Here is a 27,139-nt window from a genome sequence, read left to right as displayed (position 1 = left end):
CGTGACAGGTAACAAGCATAAATGCAGTGGCAGGAGAAGAAAAGAGAAGGCAGGCATCAAGTTCAAGATACAAAATCAAAAGTTACAGGCTACAAAACGTATTCTGTTTCATTTTCTCATATGTTAGTCTATCACAGCATTAGACTCTACAGATACACAAGAAAAAGCATCTAAGGCTTAAGACTCTTGACTCTTTTGCCCCTATCCCTGTTCTAAGGCCTGCCTAAAAAAAACATGATGTTTGGTACCACACATGTAAGATAAGACTAAGCTTGGGTAGCCAAAAAGAAAAGCTCCTGGTCTTTGGTTCCCCAGCAGTTCCCCACCTGAGGCACGAAGTTGCAGAAGGATACAGAAGACTGTCTGCTTCAACTCCTCTATGTTTATGAGGAATGCTGTGGAAGCTCAGGCTACAAACTGGGTTGTCCTCACGTATAACAGAAACCATCTGACCACGCTGGGAGCATCTGGGTGTGGCTCAAATAATCATTATGTGCCTCCTCCAGAAACATGCAATGAGGTCAGGTGGAAATATCACATGAACTGCATCTGTTCTGCTGAACTCCTGGCCTGACCCTGCTGCCACAGAGCCCAGCTCGGGTACCAAACCCAAACCCATCCGCCAGGCTGAACACTACTGATGCAAGACAATTTTTATTTAGAGGCTTATTTAGAAAACATTCAGTGATTAGCTGACTAGTCAGGAACTGTACACACCTGCCTGGTAACTACTGCTGCTTTTTAGACATAAAAATGCACAGAAATTTGGACAGAAGACATTTAAACCGTTTGCACCTACGTCTAATTCTGCTCAGATTTAGAATATAATTTTAATACACTTATTATGCCTAGCCTGCACTGTATTTCTTCTAGAAACAAGAATAGCTGTAATTATTGTTGTCAATCAATGTTTCTCTGAAGTCCTGAGCTTTACTGTTTCAATAACTCATTTTTACTAGTGGCAAATGTCTTCAACAAACACTAAAGCCTAATTTGCAGTTTGGTTCCCTTGTCATTTTCTGAGTCATCTTGGTAGAATGCTGTGAGGCAAGAGATTAGTTTTAAGACTTTTTTTCATCTTGCCTGTCTTTACATCTGAAGGCTGTTAAGAACTTTAGTTTCAATAGCTCAGACATATCCAAGGCGTTCTACAGGTACCAAAAGTGCATTGAAATACAAAGTTTATTCTACTTCAGTACAAAGAGAATACCTGATCAACTGTTCCAAAGTCAGCTTCAGCACAGGCAGATGCAGCTGGTTTTGGTTTCACTCAAATTACCACTGCTTCCAACTGGTGCTGGATTTAGCCCATTACAAGTGAACTCCTCAGCATCATGCAAGGCTCAACCTACTGGTGTAAATCAGAAGTAATTGCATCAATGATGCACAAATCTCAAGGTAAACATCAGCCTCCCAAACACCTAAGATGCCAAAAATAAACATGCTACAATACTGATGGATTTATAGGTAACTAAGTGCTTCCTCCTCAGATTCTTAATCAGGTGTCAGTGAGAGGTACTAATATAATTAGGGATGAGATATGGATTAATAGGAAGGAAATATCACAACCTCACTCTTACAATAAAACAGTCTGTATACTCTACTTACCTGCAAACTGCACCATTCCTCTGGTAGCATGACATTTGCTACAGCTAAAGCCTGTTGATAATTCTCAGTAGTCCTATATAGCACTCTGCCATGGCTGCTCTTCAAAAGGCCATATTTATCCCCTGGGAAATATAGCTGTATTAATATGACATTTTGTCACAAATTAATCTTAAACAGGGGTAATATTTTTGACACTGAGTTGAAACTGGAACTAAAAGGCAATTCAGGTGGTTAAAGTGGCAATATCCTGTAGCAGACTTATATTCCCTGAGATAATACTGTTATGATGTAAGTACCAATGTACTGGGATGTACCAAGGGGCAGAACTGTGCAAGTTTTCCTTCATTTTAACAACAGACATCCAGGATCATTGGCCTTCTATTCTTTATTACAGCTGGTAGTACAGCAACGTCCACTGATCCCAAGCATCAGAGTCTCTGATGCCAGGTGGAGTACAGAATAACAAATAACAAACCTCAGAAAAAGCAGCCAAGACAGATAATTAGCACCTCATCTACCACTGTGATGAGTTGCATGGTAGAAAGGTACACAGACAGTTTAACAAAGGAATTTTTTTCATCTAATTTCTCATTAAAGCCATTAAAATTGGCCTGGTCTGGTTTTTGATTGAAGTCCCGTGGCACAAGTCAGTAGTGACGAAAGGGATTCTCTGTGATGTGCTCTCTTTCCTGCTGTGGAAGTTCCCAGGCTTTGTACAGTTTGTCAGTGCCAGCCTAATTAACACACTGTAATCTTGCCACTTGCACCCATTTCCCAACTCATTTGCACATAGTTCCCACTATTACTGAAATCAGGGGAAATTCATAGACTGATTTCCACAGGAGTTGACCCCACTGTAGACAGAATGCTGTTAACCTTTTGTGTTCCCTCCCTCCTCCAAACTGCCTGATGGTCAATGGAGATGATAGGTTTGATGTACCCAAAGATTTAGTGTACTCAAATATTCCCTTATAGGGTACTTCAGGGTACATCTAGCCTGTTTTTTCACCAATTTGCCTTTAATGGGATCATTTTCATTAAGACTAATATCTCTTCCCTGGCTATTTAACCCAATTCCCTCCTGAACCTGAAGGCTGCAGCCAGGACCATCCACAAATACCTGTGTTATGTTAAAGACTGAAATACCTACACTTCTGATCCCTTTAATATCCATCTTGGAGATGTGCTGTGATGTGAAGCCTGCTGACCGCTGGCGGTCATTAAAGATCCTATGGTATTTTTTTGTAAGAGCAGAGGGTATTATTAACTCGAGGATTCTGGCCATATTCCAGTTTGGATAATTACATTCTGCTGCACTAAAATTCCCCCTGCAGTGTCAGTTGGGGAACTTCTGTTCTTCACTTCCTCTTTTAACAACCAGAGCAAAGTGTGGCTCATGCTGACTTGCCAACACGTTCCAGCCCAGAGCTGGGGTACTGGGACTCAGCCCATGGGTACACATTCTGGAAAATGCTCTGGGACTCGTTAGGAAGGAGGTGCACAACATGTGACCTAAAAAACCATAAAAACACAGCTCCAACATCAACATTACTGCAGGTTGATCACAACGCTCAGGTGTGCTGGATTTCATTTCTAGCAACTGCAAGCAACATGAAAAGTCTGGGTATCTATTGATGCTGCCCTAAAAATCCCGAGGATGGACAAAGGGGTTTTGCTGGTGAGAATTTTATCAACTGCTTGTGCAAGTGTGAGTATCAAGATCTAAAATTCAGGCCTTTCCACACCCCAGTAATCACCTGGTGTACTGAGCACCTGTAAGTTTTTAGATAACAGATTTGCTGGAAGTAGATAGTGAATAGCAGCACCCCTAATTTCTCTACTGGGGAACACCAGAAAATATTGATCTGAGGGGAGGGGTATTCACTTGAACATGGAACCATGTTTGTTTATCCCACTGAGTTGCTGGCTCCCTCTAAGTAACTATGAGCTACAAATGAAATGCATGTGGAGTGAGGGAACCAGGGATTATAGGGGACCCATTTTAATGTCCTAGAAACAGCAAGAACAGAAAGAAACAGTGCAAGAGTGGGAAACCCTTCTGTAACTTTGCTGAGAGAGGCAACCCACCACATATTTCATTTCACAGGTTGGTTTGATTGATTTTCATATGAAAAATATTCCTGGGAAATCTAAGTCTGGGCCTCAGAAATTACAATGACTAAATGGATCAATTCACTGAACTATTAGAGAAACCTTGAAAATACTATTTCTGTGTTCATTGGAGAGCAAACAGACAAAATCCTCTTGGCTGAAATCTTCCAGCTTAGCATAAGAAAGATGATACACTGTAGATTCTGTTGCTCCAGGCAACTGATGAGGAACCTCTTTGAAGTGCTTTGATTAATGCTGGCTTCTTTGATTCAATGATATTTGGTTCCAGTTCCACTTTAAAAAAAAAATCCTCACCACCACCGGGAAAAACGTTAAGGACACTTGCTTGAAAAACATTTGGGCTCATGTTAAGGGTTCTTATTTAAAACCAGAAAGTTCTGTTGCCTGTATAGTTCTTTCTCTTTTGAGCTGGTCACCTTGACTGCAAACCTGAACACCAGGGTGTAGTATAGAAGTGAAAGGGATTTCCAGAGATCGTGTTATTCCCCTTTCCTCCCGTACCACCCAATGGTTTCTAGCAGACATCTGTCTCTGTATGGAGGTTTCAGACTCCCTCAGAGGGATCTATTTTGAAATTTGACCATCCCACCCACTCACACCTTCAGACACTGAGATGCTTTCCACAAACATTAGGCCTCCAGAGAAATATAGCCACTTCTGTAGTAAACTTTGGAAGTGGTATAAAAATATATAGGGCACATCACCTGTAATGCTTGATTAAAAAATGAAAACAGATCATATATGCCAGCTCACGTGGAAAAGGATTCAGTTAGAGTCAGAACACCTGGAACCTACCAGGATTCCCTGACTATTCCACAGCTTTGAGTTTTTTATCTTTGCTAATTTCAAGTCCATCAGCTTTGGACTAATCAGACCAGATGACAACAGCAAGCTATGAGTTTGATGTCCAGTTAAGAGCAGAAGAAACAGAGACAGTGACCAGAAAAGAAGAGCTCCTATCATGTTTCATTCACAGGGCAGACATCCTCAAGCTCTCAGTCCAAGAAAACTCCCGCTTGCTTCTGAACAAGCTGCTCAAAAGCAGCATTTTCCTGAATGGATCAGTACAGCTCATAGACTAAAGGCTACTCTAGAACAAGCCAATGGTGGTTTTGTACCACTCTGAGTTAATATCAGTCTACACTGCAATGTGTATATTGATAGTAGTTTAAGTTAATTTTTTTTTTAATTTTTTTTTTTTTTTTAAGAAATGTGAATTCCCGTATGCCCTACTTTGGTAGCTTAAAGATTGTAGGAGGTCAAAAAAAAATAGGTCAGTGAAAATAACATTGCAACAAGAAATTAATTGCAAAGAACGTTTAATATGACAGGGGACTACATAAAATCCTATTATATTTCTTCACTATTCTACTCAGTAGTCTGTACTATTGCTATACTCAAAGGCCAGGGCAGTCTCCCAGGGTAAATTGCTACATTAGTTTGACATTTCTGGCTCCAATTAACCTTATATTTGAGCTATTTTCTGAGGGTTTTTTAAAAAAAATCTGTGATAAGGTTATGTTTTTTCTATTAGAGTTTCAATTGCTTAATGGCCTGTTCCTGATGCCAATCCCTCTTTAAACATACCCTAGGTAAGAAAATCAGGCCATAGTTTGAGAATAGATTCCCTTTGGCAGCAGGACCTAAGGTTTTCCAACCTCTCCCTCCTTGTCTTCAGGTACAACAAACGACCCTCTCCTTTTCATCCTCCCAGCTAAGTGCTGCCCTGCAATCCAGGAACCAATCTGCCTTCAAAAGCCTACCAAAAACTCTATTTTAACAAGTCTGAGAAGGAAAGCAGAGTAACATCCCAGTTTTGCATTGAAGTTTTGCATCACATCACACCTTAGATGCTGCAGGTGGCCAGACTGCTAAGTTTGGACATCACAAGAGCAGGTATGGAGAGGATGTGTAGAAGTCACTGGGCTGGATCCCACAGAACTGTTCAACAGAAGACAGCAAAGCCACCAAATTACAGCTGCTATGGTCCTGGCCTGATTACTTTTGTTCATAGCAGTCCAGAGACTTAAAAAAAAACCCAAAAGAGATGCCTTCTGCCACAGCCTGGGTGGTGCCAGATCCTGCTCTCTTTCTTTGAGCTTTAAAGTGCAATTGCACTGATGTAGCTCCATGTTACCATGAGAGAGGAAAACTGCCACATTCCACTCATTCCTAGGCATCTGCATCCTACAGGATCATGCAGGAATGGCACGAGTTGGATCGGAGAGATCTTCCATCTGCAGAGTAACCTTGTTTAGGATAAACCAAGATTTATCTCCTGATTTAGACATTAGATCAAAGTAACATGGCATCAAGCAATGCAAACAATTGTCTCAACAAGGAAAGTGTAGGACCAAGGTCTTGCTAATGCCTTCAGCATGGGGTATAAGCATGCAATTGACATCACTTGCAGCTGTTATTAGCATTTTGAATTCTTATCTCCAATTAAGAAAACGATGCCAGGAACATGCAAAAAATTTCTTGAGAACCAACAAGCTCTGCCCACAACTGCAGATCCAGACAGATCAATATCATCTGGGGACAAATCATAGAGAAAAAAAAAGAAGAAATTCAAGAAACTTTTCTCCATGGCCACTTGCCCAAATAATGTTCAGTGAATGACACTACCAGTGAGATCAGCCTCCTCCCCCTTCACAGGCACAAACATACATTCATTATTTGAATTTCATTAGGAACTCATTCCTGGGAATAAGCCTTGGTCTGTAATTTGCTGGCAGCAGTTTGCTCCAACTATGAAATTTTCAAAATATGAAAATCAAGCTATATGACCTAAAGTTTGGCAGAAGAGTCAATTTTAATGCCTCAGTCACAATTCTGATATAAATGCTTACATTTATGAATGCAAATTCATCAGCCACAAGCATTTTGCCAAAAAAAAAAAAAAAATCTTTTTGAAACATTCCCAATGTCACGTCTGTTTATTTTGTGGCTTCCAGAATGGAATTACTTGGGATGAGAAACATGTTAAATTTTATTTTTATTTTCATATTAGTGTCTTTCAAATGGAAAGAATAATAGCTAGATTTTGCAGATCTGCCCAGCTCCATTATTAGGTGAGGGGTAATAATACTGCACAAAGCATCATAGAGACAACTACAGAAGTGGAAGAGCTGAGATATGGTTGGCAAGGAAACCACAATTTACAATAGCCTGGATTTTCATATGCAGAACCCACAGCACTGTAATGTTAATTATGAACAGCAAGACAACAGCTTCCAAAGGCAAGGAACTCCATGGACTACCCCATGAGCCAAGCTAAGCAAACACTGTATTTCATCACCATGCAGAATTTCTCTGATTTATCCAACAAAAGTAAGTGACAAAATTCTCCTTTACTTCAACAGAGAGAGATCAGGACCTTGGGCCTCATTTTATTTATTTTAATCCATTCCTAATATCATTTACTATTCAAAACTAAATGGTATAGTAAAATCCACATGACCCAGCACAGTCCTTGACTTTAAAAACAAACAGCTAGATTTTGGAGATAGAAAATAAGAAAATAAACATGGCTAAGATTTTCGAAAGACCAGTACTTGGGTAACTTCATAAATCATGTTACAGCCTTTAAAAACAAAGGAACCCTTGAAATCACATAACAGAAATGAGGATACTTATTTAGATAATTAAAGTTAGAAATGAAGTTTGAGTAGCCATCAAAAAATCCCAATCATAAAGGTTCAGAACTACAAAAAATAACTCTCCTCTAGCCTGAAATCCTGGTCAGTATCTTATTAAAACAAGTCATACACAGAAATTATGAAGCCAGATTAAAGCTGCTATTGAAACCAAACCCACAAGTGTGCCTTTGCAGCCTGTGCTAAAATGTGTGGACTTGCAGAGGACATCAGGCAAATTTCAGCTCCATTTGTTCAGAGCAATTGGCTGCAGCTCTCTCTTCTTCTTCTCAGGACCTTACTCTCAAAGAGCTCAACCTCAAAATAAATAAATAAGCTTCAATTGAGAAAAACCTTGCCAGCATTTAACTCTACAGCACACACCAATGGTGCATTTTGAACCCAGCAGCCTGAGATACAGATCCTGGTGGTGAGGTGGACTGGTTGTGTTCTGTAGCTAAGCCCTGTCCCACCAGCTTGTCCCTGCCAAAATACAAGGAGTTTGCAGGGGTCTGAAGACCCAGATCAGGCCTCAGCCCTCCCTGCTGCCCAGGACCTGCAGAGCCAGCCCTATGGAATCTTTTGCCCATTTGCATTGTAAATGCTGCCTGAACACCACTTCTTCCATCTGGAGGTTACCAGCATATCATTTATTTATTGTGTTGTCTAAAAACTACCTTTAGAAATATAAATGCTAATTTGACTGTAAAAAAGACTGCATCAATGCAGAGATTCAGACTGGGGGATGTTCTCTACATTCATTAATGCAAAACAAACTGTTCTGTTTTTCAGGAGCTAAGGATCAAGGACTGTCTCTTACATAATTAAAACTCTGAAATTTTAATATTATCTTCCCTACACAAATTCAGAATTCAGGAAACACCTCTCTGAGCATTAATTGTGCAGAATAATATGGCTGGCTAGCTGGCTGTATGATCTCTCCATCCTTTGATGTTTAAATTGATCCTGGTATTCTGGAGACAGCTTCTGCAGAACTCAATGCCTTGTCTTTATTTTAGCTAGGTTCATTCAAAGGGCAAAATATCTGAGCATTCAGCTTTTGACCATACTAGCAAATATTTAATGTATGAATTAAACTGGACAGGGCTTTGCCAGAAGCTCTCTTTGTGTTTTATTTCTGAAGCTATTTTTACCAACATTTAATCGCTTAAATGTAAGGAGATAAAGACATCTCTGACAAACTGTGTTTATTGAGCTAAATGCCATCAAGGAAAGCCCTTTTTTTTTTTTTTTTATAATGGGTTCAGCACACTTTGTATCTCTGGCTTTATTTTGAAACACACGTTTACAGTGCTAGAGGATGATCCAGTAGCTAATATCCCCACTAAATAAATGCACAAGTGGATGGGCACAGGAGACAACCTAACAAAGAGACAGGTGGGGAAACTGGAAGTTGCCTTTAGTAGGCACCCAGGTAATAAAAGAATGGTCTATAAGCTTCAATTACTCTCCTGCCTTTTCTGTTTATATTTACAAGGGACCATCCTGTAAAAACCACCAGCAAGCAAACAGCCAGGCACTTGATTAAAGGTCAAATCAGCAGCAACAAAGCACAAATTAAAAGGAAGAAATCTGAGTTTTTTCATTCCCCCTTCCCTGCTCCCACCAACCAGTAAGCATTAGACACCTGATTGCTGAGGGTCAGCAAACCCCAAAAAACTGCAGATATCCAAATAGTTTGGATATTAATTACTATCTTTGGAATGGCCAGCAGGAGGAGGGGGAGAGAGTTTTAAGAATAAATAGCCAAGAGTTGGTGAGGGCAGCAGCAGAATGGGAGAACGACAAAACCAGGCCAGTGCCAGGTGGAAAGGGCACAGGGAGAGAATGTGATCAAGTAATTAGCAGGGGGAAAGGGACATTAAGCATCAAAAATAATCTGTCAGGGGCAGCAGGGAGGTGTTACCACTCTGATCAGTGCAAGAGGAGGACCACAGGCTGCTAGGAGGAAATTGCTGCCAAGCATTTACCTTTGCTCTGGCTGCAGCACACTCCAGGCTGGCCCAGATGTTTACTGCACACTGAACCATTGCTTTTTCTGCTACATTTGCTCATTTTTTGAAGGGAAAATGGGACGTCTTAGGACTTTGCTCAGCTCTCAATAGGTAGAGGATGAGCAGCCTGCTGTGATAACTGGCTTTTTGTCTTTCCAAACAGACACAGACATTCCCAAACTAATCCCATTCCACAAAGCATTCTAATGGAAGCAATTAGTCCTAATGTCCCTCCACTTCCCGGCCATTTTGGACCCCAACTTGCTTCTTTTAAACCATTTTTATCAGGACTGGTCAGGCTAAAACACAATACAAACAGCAAGCATAAGCTAGACCCTTGAGGGAGGTTTTCCCCCCCCCCCAAAGAGAGGAGGGTAATTTATACACTCTTCTGAATTCAGGAATACAACTGTGTCTCTGTCTTCCTGAACTACCCATCCTTTGATGTTCAAATCCATCCTCAAGTACTGGACAGAGCACTGTAGAACTGATGTCCTTGTCTTTATTTTTGTGAGGTTCATTCAAAGGTCAAAAATCCAAGTCTTTAGCTTTTGACCCTAACTAATCTGATGGGCAGTACCACAGACAGGAAAATTCTATCCATAGTAAAAAGACAGAATGGCAAGTGCTGAGCCAAACCTCCCCATCAAACACCCTCCAGGACAGAGCCATGACAAATTTCCATTTACCATCAGGCAGCAAGCAGTGTTGTAGCAGGTGAAGCCCTCCACCACTGCCCAGCCACCCTTTGATGCCCCTGCAGAGGCCAATAATAGTGGTGGGTTTTGTTACAGGGTAGTGATCTGTAATTTAAGTGGAGACATTCATCATTCAGAAGTCACAGTTGAACAAGCTGCTCAATGATGACCCCAGGGCACTCCCAGCCATGAAACCAGACTCAAACAGCAAGCTGGGGATATAAACACTCATGTTTAGGGATGAGTGTTTACATCCTTCCCCCTCTCTCTCACTCACTACTTCTATTGTTTAATAAATGGGTTGAGACCTCATGCAATGTCCTTCAAGAGTCTATAAAGAGCTACAAAAGTTTCAGCAAAAGAAATGATGACTCTGTTAATAGTCCACACTGATAATCCTCTCCCATTCATCACAAAGGGACACAAAAAAAATTTAGTGTTGAAAAATCTGAAGCCCAAAGACACACAGGTGCATTAATCAACTGATCTCCTTCCTTAAGTGCCAGTTCCCAAATACTGTCATTCTAACAGCCACTGCAGAGCTATGTGCTGTGTTCAGGAAAAAGAAAAAAGAATGAAAAAATCCAAGGGGAGGGAGTGAGGGGAAGTGAAATCTTTTCTCCAAGGTAAATCCATTTTCAGGCAGGACCCAGCAAGAACGCTGAGATTTTTCATGAAGAAGGGCTGGAAGTCAATGAAATTCTGAGAACATTCATGGCCAGCCCACTGTAGAAGGGACATTTGTGAGTAGAGGATCAGGCATCTTTATGACTGTCTAGTTACCATGCCCATCTAATTACCCATTGGAAAAATTCTATCCATCATCTACTGTCTGCCTTCAGTGAGAACAATGCTACTGCCTGCTCCAGTTTCCCAGTCAGAGCAGATTGCCAGGAACAGGAGCAATAATGACATCCCCTTCTGTCCTCCCAGGAACTGAGCATAGAAATATAGCTGCTGGGATTCTTCTGCACACTTTTGCCAGCTCTCTTGCTAGGATCTAGCTGTAAGACTGCATCCAGAGATGGCTTCATAAAGTGGGAAAAAAAAAACAAAACCCAAAAAACCACCACAAAACAACCCACAAAAAAAAAGACCCAATGATCAGATGTGCCCAGTAATTGAGAAAAGAGACCCTTTCTTTCATAGTTATGTGAAACTTGCAGTATTATGCAAGACAGAGTTTTAGCTAAAATATAAAATAGCCCATCAGAACTCTTAGGATTTTGCTTTTGCCACTGATATCTGTGCAATTCATTTCATTCATCTATATCTTAGTATCCCTTGTCTAGAGGGGGATGAGACTACTTTCCCATGCCTTGGTGGTTTTGTGAGGTAACCCTTATTAACATTTTCAGAGCAGATTGGGACTACTGAATGGAAAACTGGAAAGAATTTTCAAAGCTTTATTACCTGAGAGAAAAATACTGAGGGAAAAAATATCCCAGCTAGGAGCAGAAGACTGTTCCCCTTCCTGATGTGGCAGTATTCAACTCTTTGGGATCAGCTTAACCCTGTTCTGTAAGGCTGTTCCCTGACTCTGAACAATCATGCTCTGCAACCACCTCTTTTCATACCCATTACAAAAGGTGAGCAATATTTATTGGTTCGAGCAGGGCCAAGGGCTGACATTAAGCAAATTTCAAGGGTTATTTGAAGTTAATTGAGTTTAATCATGTAATGATTTTATAATTAGTCATGGTTCCCAGTCTTGTACTGAAAAAATTCACACTTAAGAATTATTTAAAAGAGAATTAAAGCCCTTTCAGCATAAGCAGAGGGAAGCTACACCAGTGATTGGTGGGACTGGGTGAGGGGATCAGAGAGTGTGCTGGCTACATGCATGAACTGCTTTAGTGCACTGAACCTCTGCCTTAAGTGCAGTGAGCTGAGCTCCTAGGTGAGGACTTTCACCAAGGGTAAGGACAGCACTCAGTTTCCAAGCCTTTGTCATGCTGACCTAGTGGTATTTCTCACTAGCAATGAGTTAGATTGGATCCTGCTCCAGGGGAGAAGAAACTTCAGATTTTTTTCACCTCACTGGAGCCAGGCCCATGTAGCTGGTTCAAATACAAAGGGCAGGAAATTGTATTTAGATATCCTTAAGATAGGAATTGCCAGGGAAGACTGGACTCTAGTTGTATAGGAGAAGGTAAGTCCTACAACATAGTTACTCTAGAACTTCAAGAAGGTGCTCAGGAGTTGAATCTGAAACGCTTTTTTTAATCTTAAAAAGAAAAGATTCCTGTGAAAAAGGCACGAACAGCAAGAAATGAGGTGTCAACAAGACCAAAAGCAGTAAGTCCAGCAAAGTTACAACAATAATGCATCATTTGTTCTACCCCCAGCTCTGCAAGGCACTCAAGACAATAACCACCTGTAGAACACAGCACCTCAGCAAGTAAAACTAAACCTGTGCTTAGGGATAAAGGACTCACAGATATAACACAGCTCACTGCCTGCAAGTACCACTACTCACCTCCTTCTAGTCCAGGACACCCCTTACAGCAGTGTTATATGGTCTTCATGAGCTGGGTTTGATAGTAAATGTATATAACATATATCATGTATATAACATATAATGTATACGATGTATATAATGTATATAACATATATAATGTATATAATGTAATGGTGAGAGTTTGCTGTGAGTTTAAACACCATGCATTTTTCTCTTGAGGGTGGAGGCAACAAATCTGCCTCATATATTTTTACTGTCTGTGTCTCTGAGTCTCTGTATACTGTGAAAACCCAGTCAGCATCTCCCCAGGAAGAGAAAACCCATTGCTTCCAGAGAACTGGTATGATTCCCACCAAAGCTGGCCCAGAGTGCAGGAAAAGTAGTCAGTAGAATGGGAACCCCCTATGGTTGTGACTTTTAGGGTTCAGGAGGAGGTGAAAATGTCAAGCTGAAACATCATAAGAAAGCATCTGACAACAACAGGAGCTGTGCTATGTCCCACCTCACTTCAAACCCTTCAGAGCAACCTGGCCCAGCTCTTTCCCCATGCCTTGTCTCTCAAGCCCTAAAAGCATCCAAAGTTTTACCCATGCAACTGGGCAGCCTTGAAGGGATGCTCACTGACTGTGTCTTGTCCTGCTGCACACTGCAAAGTTTCACTCCAGACTTCACCCTTGGGTGTGCTGTGGGATGGCACCATCCCAGTGCACTGCTCCTCCCGTGCATGGCTGTGTGGCTGTGTGCAGGGTGCTCCATAATTCATCTGGGTTAAAGAAGTCCTCCTGAAAAATAGTTAAAAATTCATAGTTACCAGGTAAAGACATCACCCAGCCCAGAAACATAGTGAAAATCATACTTCTTATCACCCACTGATAACTTTTCTATAATTGCCTGGATTATTTTTCCCAAATTACAAAAATTGTGTCCCCAGCCACCTGGCCATGATGAGCCCCAAGCAAGATGAGCTGGAACAATTTTTTTCATTCAAGTACTTAAAATTGTCTGGAAAATTCAGCCAAGGAAAAATAATCAGACAAACAAAAATTCAGATCAAAAACTATAATTAAGTAGAACACTCTCTAACTAGAATATATTAAGAACTAAATTAATGTGGTTTTTTCTCTTCATATTTTGAAGTGACACCTTCATAACTTTGTTTACAAATACATATTATAGATATATATATATCCCAACATGAAACAACTGTTTCTGCTTTTACTGTAGGAGAGGGGAGTGATACTGCTGTGAAATGACACTCTGAGAGCAGAACAGTAAAATATCAGGTTTTCATCCTTCTAACCAAAGGAATAATTTGGAGGCAATAAGTCTACATGTTCTGCTGTAGGACCTGAGCAGTTCCAGAGCCTGACAAGAGGACAGCAATGCTACCCAAACACCACACTGCCTGGTGCTGCCCTTGAGGGAGAAATCAAGAACATGAGGAATGAGAGGTCTGAGAGGGGACTGTGTTCAGTCCTGTGTTCTGCCCAACAGACAGCAGAATGGGACAGAGTCAACTTGGTGCCTAATTCTTTCAGAACAAACCCATCTCCCAAGACAGCTTCCAAAAGCTCATGTCTTAACTTCAGAAGGAGATGCTTACAATGATGAGCCTAACAAAGGCTTCTGTTCATTTTAAACACAGTCTTATCCACAGTATTCTTACCCTCTCCCTACAGCCATAAATAATACCAGTGTATTACTTAATGATATGACTTATTTATTATTTATTTTAATGATTTATGTAGAGCCCATAGCCTTAACTATAATGATAAGGATTCAAAAACCAGAAGCAACATGAAAAGGAGATGCTTAAATAATTAAAAGCCCCCTCCTTTCCTGAAAGAGAGCTAAGGAGCAGTGTGTTTTGCTTTCTTTAGGTTCTTAGTTCTCCTACAGGAGAAAGGGCAGAGTGCCATTGGCTAAATGCTGGCTTAGCAAAGGAAAAACAATAAATCAGAATAACCAGTGTTACTGTATCTCTTGTTTAGCCTTTCCCATCCATGCATCTCAGAGGAGGGTAAGTACCACAGGACCTATTTTACAGAAGGTGAAATTGAGGACAATGAGAGGATAGAAATGGTGCACAGACACCCAGTTCATGTGCAAAGCTGGGCATAAATCTTTTCTTCCATCTGCTAGACCAGACCTCATCCACCCAGCCACACCACTTTCTTATTTTCTCTTCTGGATTTTTTCTCTTTCATGACTCTCTGCCCTTTTAGCATTTACCACATTTCTTCTTTATTTCCACCTCTGTTCCTCTGTGCCTCTGTTCTCAACTTCAAGCATCCCTCCTCCCTTTGTAGCCTTTTTCCCTCCAGGTTTACCTCTCTTGTTATTCACTTTTTACCCAACTTTTCCACATAGGAATTATCCTCTGCAACCAGGCAAATACTTGGCAACTCAAAGCACAAGTGGATAATTGAGCACAGTTGTAACTGGATTATCACTGCAATGACCAATTTTACACAATGCAGAAAGCTCAGGACAGGGTGCTCTGCCTTTTAAACGTTGTAAAGAGAGGGAAAAGATTTCAGGTTCCATTTTAAAACTTTCTAAATGCAAAAATGGAAGCAGGTTCCCCAGTGGCAAGGCATAAATACACATTGTAAACTCAAATCACCAAATGTTCGCCTTGTTCTGTTAAGGGGAACAGATGAATTATCAGAATCAGACTTTACAGAGCAGCTGGAGCAGTAAAATGCAATATAAAATTTTAAAAGATATTCTGGACTACTTTCCAAACAAGCCAGAAAGACAGAAGCTCCTTGGCATCGGTCTAGAGGTGCAATAAAAAGGTACCAATGTAGATGGACAAGTAGGTCCAAGAGAAAACCCTATACACTTAAACTCTGACATCCCAAAGTTTACCCCCATATGGTGAAGCATTCACAAAAATAGCATCAAGAATTCATAGCCTTACCTTGCAATTCCTAAAGGCAAACCCAAGGCATTCCCTTTGTCAATTTAACAGAAATATCCTTCTTTAGCAAAAAGTATTTTTTCAATTTTTAACTGATTTAATTCAGATTACAGACAGAAAAATGTTTATGGATGCTTGAAAGTATTTTTTTAAAAACAAACCAAAACCAACATATTGACAGCACTGGATTGAGATTTGGTAAACAGATTCAATATCCAGCTTTGCTACAAACTTCCTGTGTGACCTGGCAGAAGCCATTTAGGTCTACACATCTACATTAGGGAGCTAATCCACCTAGATAATGCAGAGAGTGAGACAGGCACCAAAAGACTGGGCATGCAGACCACCTAAATAATACATAAAGATATTATTTTCTCCTACTCTTCATCTCCTCCATTGAGTGCTGCTCGTTCAATGCTGCATTATCTTTATGATATAGACTTTTCTCCCACCCCCAATATGTTCCCAATTTCATATACCATCTTGAAAGATTACAAGTATAAAATAAGTACAAGTAAAAATAAGACTATAAATTCCAAATTGTTATATTTATCTCATCAGAGCTGCTTTCATTTAAGACACTCAACTGTCACAGTGAACAGCTCACAGGCAATACGCACACTGAAAAAGCAAATAAATGTTTTGTTAAAAGTCATTTGAGGAATTATTCTAAAAACCACAACCAACACAGGAAAAATCACAGTCTGCTCAGTGACCTATTGAGAACATGAGGAGATATGAAGTTTGAATGAAAAAATTCATAACTTTGTCTGCCAAACTACCTTCTTTATTCTCAGAAACAGCAAATAAAGGAAAGCATTTGTGAATAAGAACTATTCAAGCCTGGAAGCAGGTACATTAGATATGGTGGGCTGAGGAAGCAGAGTCAGGCTGCTGGAGACAGACAGTCGCAACAATTTCCAGTGTCAAAGAAAAATCTGGCACCTTGTTAAATATTAATAAGCTGTCGGGGTCACAATGTTTAGGTCCTCCCATCTCAATCACTTTCATTTCTACTTCTCAGAAGCCATTCAATTGGAAATACCCTTTCCTGTCTTGCCCCTCCTCATCCTGCCTTCTCACCAAGAACCATGCAGAATCAGATGAAAATGGACAGTGAATGAGTTGGCAGCCAAAAGATGTTTTTGTCTCCCCTGTCTTTGCTGGTATGCATTCTGCTATTTTTAGTGAGGCACAAAAAACTTAAATATAAGAAAAAATAACAATGTGATGAGTTGGTTTAGCAAATCTCTGCTGCATTTTCTGCAGGTTAGTGTTATTGATTACTGACACCTAAGGGTCTGACACATAATCAATAGACCTCATGACCCACATATGTGACATGGCCTGTGGGGGCTTTCGAAACAAGAATGAACATGGCAGCTCCATCCAAAGCTTTTCATATAATATTTATTTATTTATTTTCAGGCAAAGTTGTTCCTACTCAAATTACTGTCACTGTGAAAACTGGTGTCAGAGGGATTGCTCATTTCTTCTCCCAGTACCTGAAAACTACAGCAAATAAAATAACTGTTAGTGAAACAACAATCTAAACGTACATCAGGAGTTGAAATTTTCTTTCCCTCCTGAATTTAGTTCCTTGTAATGAGAATTACAAGGAAGAAAAAAGAACTGCTTAAATAAGAGGGAGAGATAGAAAGTGTCTCACCAGCTCACCTTTTTATTTCTGCAAGGTGCCAGAGTAGCACAGACTGTTGTGGAAAGCACCAGTTTGACTCTGGAGGATTGGAGGGGCTCTGAAGGGTGGTCCTCAAGGGTGGATGCTGAGAAAAGGTTTTCATTCTGCAGTTTGCAGAACTCCAACCATCTCCAAACATAATTCTTTGTTTCATTGCTGTCTTCTCACAGTACAAAGTGGTCACTGAGGTTACTGCTGAGTCTCAAGCTACACGAGATGTGCTCGTTTTCTACAGCTTTATTTTTAGCTGAGACTTTACACTGCCAAAGCTTTCCTTCTTCTCACAGGTCACTATCTCAGCTGTTTCTGAACTGGTGTTGTCTTCTCTCAGCCTTGTTCACTTTTAGTTTGAGGAGTCTCAGTGCTGAATTCCTACCCATGCAGTCTACAAATGAAGGCAAAATTCTGAAATCTTCTAGCTGGATTTACAGATTTTACTAAAGTTCTTCCATTTCTTCAAGTTATTGTCAATGAACTCCACAATCCCTCTAATTTGTTTGGCTTTTTACTGTCCGAGGGGCAACTACTATAAATCAGTCTTTGCATTGTTGTTGCAGTATTTTATAACCACCCCAAACCCATATGCCACATGCAGGCTGCTTATGGTGGCACCTAAAAGAAATGCAACTTCATGAGCAGAGTGAACAGAGAACACTCACTACAGAGTTGGTGGATCCTGTCTGGAAGAAGACAGGAAAACAATAAAAGTTAAACATGACCAAGTGTTCTGAATATGACTCTGGGCTGACACTAAAGCTGAAGGTAGCAGGCATAGCTCTTAGTCTGGTCTCATGGTACTGGAATGCTCTGCTGCATGGGGGCCAGATTCTTCAATGCTTTGGAGACTTCAGTATTTAGAGCAGATAATGTCCCTACTACATCCAGGCACCCTGCCCAATCATGGCAAGCTGATTCTTTTCTGGATGAGCAAATCCATGCCAGTATAACCTGGTCTTTTTCATAAGTGAGCAAAGGCTTTTGTACAGTATCTGCCTCTTTACAGCACACGCTACAGTTTGCTTTCAAGCCAGGAATCACTTGGAGAGGCCGTCCGAGGCCACAGAAGGCATCCTGCTGTTCTATTCCCTGTAGACTTTTTGCCCCACTTCTGTCATGTTGACACTTTCCTGGAATATTTTGAAGAAGAATGTTTCTGACCCAAAACTATGTGGACTTTCAACGCTTCTTCCAAATCACAAAGAATCAAACTGATAGAACCAGAGAGTTCCCACTGATAGCAAATAACCAGGACAGAAATTAAGATCCCATAGCAATCCTTTTTTACATTAAATGCCCTACAATAGCACCTAATCTTGAAACATCAGTCAGCAAAAGTCAATTGAGAGACTGTTGACAAGTCCCTCCACAGTCCTGTTCCCTGTGCCAGCTTCTGTGTAATGCTGGAAAGATTTCAGTTCTAATAAATTCTTTGTTGACATGAGCAAAGTTTTTATTAAGCCAGTGAAGCATGCATTCTGTAATGCATGTAGTGTAGCACACTGTGTGTTACAGAGGGACAAATGTAGCTTAAAACAGAGGTAGAAACAAAGTGAGGACACATACACAACCCTTGTGGCCTTAAAGCCACTACAGTTCTACAGCAGCAGTTCACTACAGCTCTCAGTTCTCAGGATAGTGACTATTACAAATGCTCACTACTGACCAAAGCTTGGCAATTCAGCCCTTTCCACTCTAATCCTTCCCTGAACATCTAACTCTAGTGCTTTGCTGATTTCTCTTATTAAAAACTTTGATTACTGATGCTGGGCAGCTTCACCTCAGTGTTGTGCTCCACTCCAAGCTGACTGCACTTAAGGGAGGGTGGCAGGTAGCAGGTAGCATTCAGCATTCTTGGTCTGTGAAGTGTGCTGAACCCTTCAGGATAGAGTACACTACACATTTTACCCACACACATTTTACACAAGCCAACTGCCTATTTTTTTTCCCCTCTGGTTTTCAATTTCTTGTAAGACACTGTTATTTTGTGGAGAGCCAAAAAATACCCATAAGCAAGCCAGTGGCAAATAATAATACCCATTCAGTTCACCACTAGAAACCCTATGAAGATTTTCTCTTTCCACAAGACCCAGCAATATCCTGCATGAGAGATGGCCTGCTGCTATCATTTCAAAGGCACAATCTCTTTTTTTCATCCTTCCTGCTGAAGAAAATTCCTCATCAGCTCCTGGTAAACACTATTTCTGTTTTACCCTGTCGTGTTGCATGGGGAAACAAACTGCTGGGTGCAAGATCTTCCTGGTATCTATTTTACTCCTCTGGGAGTTCTCTAGCAGCCAGCAATAATATAAAAGATCACTATGGCCTGTGATGTGAACAAATTACAGCAGACAACAGTTATTTATAGAAAAGGCAGCAGCACTGATGCTTTAACACCAGCCAGTGCACCCCTCTGCTTCCCATCACTTTGTGTGTGTCCTGCCATCCTACAACACCCCGTGTAGCAAGGAATTTTAAGGCAATTACCTTGGTAGCTCACCAAACTCTGGAGACACATGGCATATGCCCAAAGGAACACGGAGGAGTAGCACTTTACATACCCCATATCTTTGAGCTGCCACACCATATTTCATTTTCATAAATCATTGACCCCAGGTGTCACTTGCATTCTGAAATCCTTGTCAGCTTACTCAGCAGCATAGCACGTTAGGGCAGAGCACAGTCAATGTGTGTACGACCCTGTAACACACACCTTCCTGGTTCTAGCTCTTTGCAAAGTGTCTCTTCTCATCCTCTCCAGGACCTGCTGTAAGGTCTGTCCAAATATTGCAGTACAAAAGGAGACAACGTGTCAGCAAGGTACCTTTCTGAACTTCCTTAGTCATGGTATAAACTAAACTAGTTGCTAGAGCTTTCACTTTCTTGATGTAAAGGGAGAAAATCCACTAAAAAGCTAGAAAAACCCCTGTAACTAAGTGCACGATGTTACTGCCAGGGGTCATGTTTCGCTTCACTGAATCCCCTGCTAGAAGACGGTGCTGAGAGTCCCCAACATCCAAATGTCCATTCTCAGAGCTGCCATGAAACATCAGGACTGTTCGGGTGCTACATTTTGAAACTCAGGCACCTGACACCAGCCAAGGAAGGAATCTGGATTTCAAATGCAATTCTGAATTCTTTTTTGCCTCTGGAATATTTCATACACCGTGTAAGCACGAACCCACTCTTGGAAGCTGAGGGAAAAAGTTCACGGCCCCTTCCTGAGGTGAGCGTTTCTGTCAGAGCTCAGTGCAGAATGAAATGCAATATTGCCATCTACTGCCAGATGTGAAAACATCTCTTCAGCTTCTGACACATTCAGTTGAAGATGAGATCAATGTTTCAGGACAAGGAATCTTTTAATCATAATGAAAATGTGATCTTGACTGATCCGAGGTCACATTATATTAATACAGTCTTCAAAGCTTTTTTAATAATACAATTAACGATTTCTGCCATACCATTAAGAGAATTAAAGACCAAAAAGCTTAAGGGGTATTGACCTACTCAGTTTAAGTTTTTAAAATCACCTCAAAGCAACATGGACTTCTTTCCTTTTTTTTTTCCCCAGTCTCCCTCTTTAAACTTTTGATACATAATTCTTAGCTGTGTTGTTCTATTTGTGTTCATGAGTAAAGATGTGGATAAACCCATGGAGGGGATCTCTGTTCTGATTAGCAACCTCTTTTATCTTATGACCCAATAGGTCAGACCAGGACAGCTTGCATACAGTAAGAAGAAAAACAACAGCATTAATTAGGGAGGTTGACACTACAGTTTGATGTGGAAAGAGACTTACTTCCACAAAGGCACTTTAATCCATCACCCCCTTTTCTCCAAGCCAACATTCTCATTTTCTTCCTTAACCTACCATCTCCCTAAAGCTCTCATCCATGCCTTTTTAAACAACTTAGAACACTGTAAAGGAATTTTAATAAAGCCCCAACTATATCCTGGCTAATTTTTTCTCACAATGAGTTCATTCCCCAGCACCAGAAGCTGCAGATGCAAATGGCATTTGTCACCAAGCAGTGCTGTCAGTCAGCTGCTAACTTTAACCTGAGCATCCCTGGGTTCAGGCTGCTCCCTTGGCAGCACCACACAGCATGGGATGCTGGCTCCCATGGATTCCCACCATCAGGACACAGTGGGCTTCAAACTACCCAGGGGCTGTGGCCAAGAAGGCAAGACTGATGTGTGCTGATATGGTTGTTGTACAAGTGAGGTCGGCACCAGAATGCAGCAAACAGTGAGCTTCACCCTAGATGAGTTCCAGCATTCAGGAAAGATTTCAGCCAAACTGGCATTAGACCATGTGCCTCTGTGTCAACTGAGTTCTCTCCTGGGCTTGGTTGGTTTCTTTCTTTTCCACTTGCATTTTAAAGACATTATATGTGAAACCTGGCAGTCCATGTTTATTACTAAGTGAGGACAAGTGAATTCAGGGTAAGTAAGTTTGAATCAATTGCAGATACTGGCAGGGTTTTGCATGGGAAAGCAGGCTCATCTGAGGCTTCCTGCTACTCCTGGGCAGGATACAAGAGGAGAGAAGCAGAACTGCACCTGTGCATGGAAAGTTGCAGATGAAACCGGGGAACTGTGACAAATCTGTGACAATAACGAAGAACAGAACTCAGTCCATTTCATCACCACATGAGCTTACTGTCCTGGGCAGGGGTTCAGCCATGGGATTTGGCAAAGATGATTCTTTGATCAGAGTTATATCAATCTGTTGCTGCAAATACACAGAAGAATCTAACATCAAAGCTGCCTGGATTGTGTTTCCCAGCATTTCTGGGTCCTGGTACTGGCTGCCTCCTGGATTTCTAATATTAGTGCCTTTTTTCCTCACGTAGGACAAGGGCCTGTTTGTCCTGACCCTGCTAAGTTGAGAGGTGAATTATCAGTGTCTTGCCTCCTCTTCAGGTCCCACTGATGGAATGGGAAGACACAGGGAATCATCTGTGCCATTGGAATTATGCTGCACCAAAGAGACTGGCTGGTCTGATATTAAGTCACTGCAAGGCCATGACCAGGCGAAGACACAGAGGCAAAAATCCAGCACTTCTATTGCCTCCAACTGGTGCCATCTCTGTCTTCAGGAGACATCTGCCTTCCCATTCCCCTGCAGGACCACAGCACCACTCCTGTCAGCTCAGGCCTGTCAGTCAAAAGCCAGGCAAGGCCAGTAACACAACATGGTACATTCATCCGCTGGAAGCCAAAGGCTCTCTGAAGCTCTCAGTCTCAATGAGTAGAAAGACAGGAGGTGCCTCCCTCCCATCCCCACTACGCCAGAGCCATGGGCTTTGTGATCCACCCAACAAGCCACAAGGACATTACCTATCCAAGCACTGGTGTCTTTGATGCCTTAACTGTTCAGGCAGGACATGCTAAATATCATCTTGCAGAAACTTCTGATGTCTACAGGGAGCAAGACCTCTTCTTGACCTTTTCTCTTGCTATTTTCCTGGTTTTGTTCTGTGCTTCTCAGAGCTGCTCCTCCATTCCAGATGCACAAAAGAGGTCAAACTAGCAGAGGTGGCTTGTGCCAAAGGCTTTGGCTTCTACCAAGAGATGCTTTAAAAGGAAGATATTTGTGCTTGTGACACAGAGCAAAGAGGGACAATACGTCTTTCACTCCAATTGATTTACCCACCAACCTTCTAGGTAAACAAGGATAAAAGCAGCATTTCAGTCTGTATTGCAGCAGATGGGCTCTGCATGCAGCAAAAGAGAAATAGCTTTTAAAAAGACTGAGCCAGCCCCAAGATCTGGAGAGGGTGGGGGAATCAGAAGGCCCTTTTATATCAGGTGGCTTGAAGACAGTGTTTACCAAAAATGCATCTTAGTTAAGATGCTTATCAAAGGCTTAGAAGAGAGGGGACATGCCAAGCAAGGGAAAGCATAGAAAATGAGACAGTTGAACTAATCCTTTCAGGATGGGTTTTTCCTCTTCTCCCTCCTTGCAGAAAGCTGGGAGGGGTTTACTGCTTTCAGGTAGGAGGATTGAAGGTGTGCTGCACATCTATATCTTCTAAAAGCAGCATGAAATTAATGCCATTAAGCCAGGGGCACTCCTGTTGACCAGAGAGAACACGTAGCTCCAAAGTGCTTCTCCTCTCATGGTCACTGACCTTTAACATTCCACAGCCCAGAGAGGCTGAGCTATTAATTTACAAATCAGATGTTGGTGAATGAGTATCTACACCCCCAAATGTACTCATCCTGGTGAATGCAACCTCTGATCTGCTCCCTGAGAATTTAAAAAAAAAAAAATTCAACTCTTCTAACTGTCAGGTGGCTGGGACATACAGTTTATTGATCTTCCAAAACCACAGCCTTCAGTTGAAATTAAACCCAAAAAGATTTCTTAAAAACAAAACAAAACAAAAAAAAAAACCCACCAAAAAAACCCCAACAACCTTCAAGACAGAAAAATTCAATAAACCAAGGTTAAAGTCTAAGGCAAATAGAGAAGAATAAACTGAGGCTTCACTATCAGATTGGATTGCGAGAGGAAACAAATTGAAAAGCAGGCTAATTACAAACTCCTAATTTTGTCTCCCATGTACTTAAATTTTATTGTATGCTCATCTGCAACAAGAAGCACATAAAGGAAAGCCTAAGTCAATACCAAATAACTAACTATAGCTGAAGTCAATCCCAAACAACTATCTATAGCTGGATGCTTGCTCTTTTTATGCAGTTGAGTGATACGTTTGACAAAGCAGAAACTCTATTTGAACATTGTAATTTTGTCTGTTTCTGTGCATCCTTGATATGCAAATGTTAAGAAGGATCCTGTGAGGTAACAGCATAAAAGTTTATGCTGTTCCCTCCCTTCTTCATCCATAGGAGAGGACACTAAAATGTCATTTGAACCACCCTGAAAGGGCTCCAGTGAAACACAAGAGGGAGGAGTCCCACCCAGGCTTCCTGAGGAGACAGGAATATGATGGGACACAACCTGGATGCAGTCTGCATTTCATACCGTTCTGTGACTTCATCTTAGCTTCACAACTATTTGAAAACCTCAATCCCCAGCCCGCACAAGATACAACACCCCACCGATACAACGAGGCTGAATGGCATTACCACACCCTCATCTTCCCCTGGCTGAACGGGGTAACCTTTTCTGAAGAAGCCAAGGCAACCAGGGCTACCTTTAAATCGTGGGCACCGTCTCAAGCACCCAAGAGATGACGACAATGTTAAGCTATGTAATGGTGCCATCTCGTGGTAATCATAAAGATGACGCTGGAGAGACTACATTTTCAGTCTGCAGCCATTAAAGACAGGGCATTCAACAGCTACTTCTGAATTCCTTCGTGTTGTTTAAGCTCTGCCTGTTCACCATTAAGACATGTGAAACCACAAAAGAATCTCCTGTTGATTTACAACCACGAGTCGCAGCAGCCAGGAAATACAGCCCATAATGATCCATGCAATTGTAACTGGGATTGGGTCTCTGATGATGGTCTTGCTTAAAAGAGGAATTCAAAAAATTAAAAATCTCTCCAAAAGGACAAGAAGAATAAATCACAGTGAGGAAAATCTGCCTTGCAGACACAGCCAACAACCTGTGATGTTCATTGATGTCATGATAAACCCCAAGGTATCCATCCCCACACTGAAAGAAGCTTGATAGGTTCTTCCAGCTTAATGGTTCTTTCAGCCATAGCTCAGCATTAAACCAAAAAGCAAAATCCATCATAGGAGATTAAAACAAAATTAATTCACACTAAAAAACTGGGTGCACTTGTAAACACAAGTCTTTAGAACAATTTGCCAACGAATGTGTCAGTTTTCTATTGCCCAACATCTGAAATTTAAAACTGCCAGATCAAAACAAGCATTTCTAAAAAATGCGTTGTTTCAAGCAAAACCAATGATTTTTGATAGAGCAACCATGCATGAAATTGTCTGGCTGACATTATGTGAAACATCATGACAGATTAACACAATGAAATTTCAAGCCTTAAAATCCCTACGTTTACTTTTCCTGAGAGTGATTCAAATACTTGTGTTTAGTTGGCACACACCCACCCAGAGCACTGCTAACACTAATGCTGATGTCTAACAAACATCTTACTCCTAGGACAGACTTAAGTGTCCATGCTTGTGAGAAGGGCAGGTACAAACCTCCCTCAGCAGGTCTGCCACCCCTCTCATCCCCACACACTTACCTCCTTCTCTCCTAAGCAGAAAAATCATCGTGTTGAGCCACAGCCACCAGAAAGGAGATTCAGAGAGAGATTAAACCCAAGGTTTTGAAAACTCGACTCCCAAAACTGCAATGTTCTTTCAAGCTTTTGCCAGCTTTTCCAGCACTCTGAAACCATCCTAGCCTTGAGTAAATGCAGATTTCTTTTAAATAAAAGAAATTCCACTGTGAGAAAAAGATGCTTGTGCTGTTGAGTTGTTGGGTTTTTTTCATTATACTCTATTAAGACAGTGAAGATATTGGATCTGTTTCTGCTTCAGCCCCTCTTAGGATTCTTGTGATCTCACTAAGAAGTGCTTCAGTCTGCCAAGAACGAGTTGCAAGTCACAGCTTCTAAATTAACCAGATAACTTAAAGTACTACTACAACAACACTAAAAAAATAAATCAATATTCAGGCTAATTGTTCTGTAACTCAGCATTTCTGAAATAGTATGGACCAAGCCTGTGTCTTCATGCAACCCATAGCCTAGGAGTTTAGTACTGTTAAGCAGGACTCAACTTCTGCCTCTGGTTCTTTATGTTACACAGATAACAGGCAAAAGTCTGCATCCTCAGAAGAGTTTCTGCTGACTTTGCTTGGTGTGTTTCATTTGCCAGGCAGGGGAGATGAACTGAATGTAGAACATCCTTAACTGTCACAAGTTTTGATTAGAAGGATGATGTGATAACACTCTTTGATTAGATAGTACCAAGCCATCTGCCAACACCATCTCATAAAATACACCTTTTCTTACTTCTATAATATGGCCAGTTGTCATCATGGAGACTTTTGATGAAAAAGTGTTATTTAGAAAACAAAAACCTAAACATAATCAAGGAAAACAATTCTTATACAAAGGAAAGAAGCAACTTGTTTACGAGAACAGCCAGTAAAGAGTTTTTGGAGGCCTTCTTGCATAAATTTTTCTTGAAATACTTGAATCAGATTAAACTTCCTACAGTCCCCACTTGCTGGAACAACTCCAGTTTACCTTACCTTGACAATTATAATAAAGGCTGTTAAGTGTAAACTAGACATAAAGCTAGTTTGCTAGGCTACTCCAACTCCAGAATCAGTGTTCATGAGGACAGGTATAAATCATTTTCTGCCACACTTAGGAGCAACTGCAACTCTTCACAAATACTGCATAAAAAAACAGAAAAAAGCATGTGTTTAGCCATACATTAAGTAAGAATGTAGTGGGCTGCTGCACACAGGGGGACACAGTTCCCAGAAGTCTTTATAGCGTGCCCTTTGTGACTTGATGAATCAATAACTTGAAGATTATAAAGTTAGTCCTAAACGTATGCTCTTTGAGACAAGAGAACCATAGCAACATGATTAAGGCTGGCACACAATTCAGTGTTTTAATTCTCTTGGCAAAAAGTTAAGTTCCAATTATAGCAATTTTTAAATTTCTTTTAAAAAAATATGCCTAGAAAGGTCTGATTTCGATGTGTCTTCAGGCATATGGTTTCCTGAGCAGCTCAACAGGAGAGAAGTTACTTGGATACATGAATAAATGCTGTCTTAAATCACGACCTTAAACAAAAACAGGGTGACAGGGCTATGTATGAGCAATTATGCTGTACAGGGGGAAAAATATACATCCCTACAGTACACCTACAATGCCTGCCTACAAAATTGTGTTCTTGGAAATGCTGGATTAGATTCTGGAAAAATGTATCTACCTCTCTTTGTTCCAAGGCACCCACTAAAGAATTACTGGCTGCTGCATTTATTCAGGTTCATTAA

General features: G+C 41.0%; 1 long non-coding RNA gene across 2 annotated transcripts; it reads right to left on the bottom strand.

The window, feature by feature from the left end:
- Window positions 1–1,214: 1,214 nt before the first annotated feature.
- LOC139800794 (uncharacterized) lies at window positions 1,215–27,139 on the bottom strand. Of its 2 annotated transcripts, none has more exons than XR_011727933.1 (3): window positions 26,381–27,139; window positions 13,141–13,335; window positions 1,215–1,421 (listed from the first exon to the last, which is right to left on the bottom strand). It is a non-coding gene; the product is annotated as an uncharacterized lncRNA (long non-coding RNA). The 2 variants fall into 2 exon arrangements; XR_011727932.1 differs by lacking the exon at window positions 26,381–27,139 and adding an exon at window positions 17,157–25,573.

The sequence above is a fragment of the Heliangelus exortis genome, chromosome 11 (assembly GCF_036169615.1).
Source record: "Heliangelus exortis chromosome 11, bHelExo1.hap1, whole genome shotgun sequence".
Classification (NCBI taxonomy): Eukaryota; Metazoa; Chordata; class Aves; order Apodiformes; family Trochilidae; genus Heliangelus; species Heliangelus exortis.
Note: the sequence above shows the minus strand (reverse complement) of the source record. Positions and strands in the feature narration are given on the sequence as shown.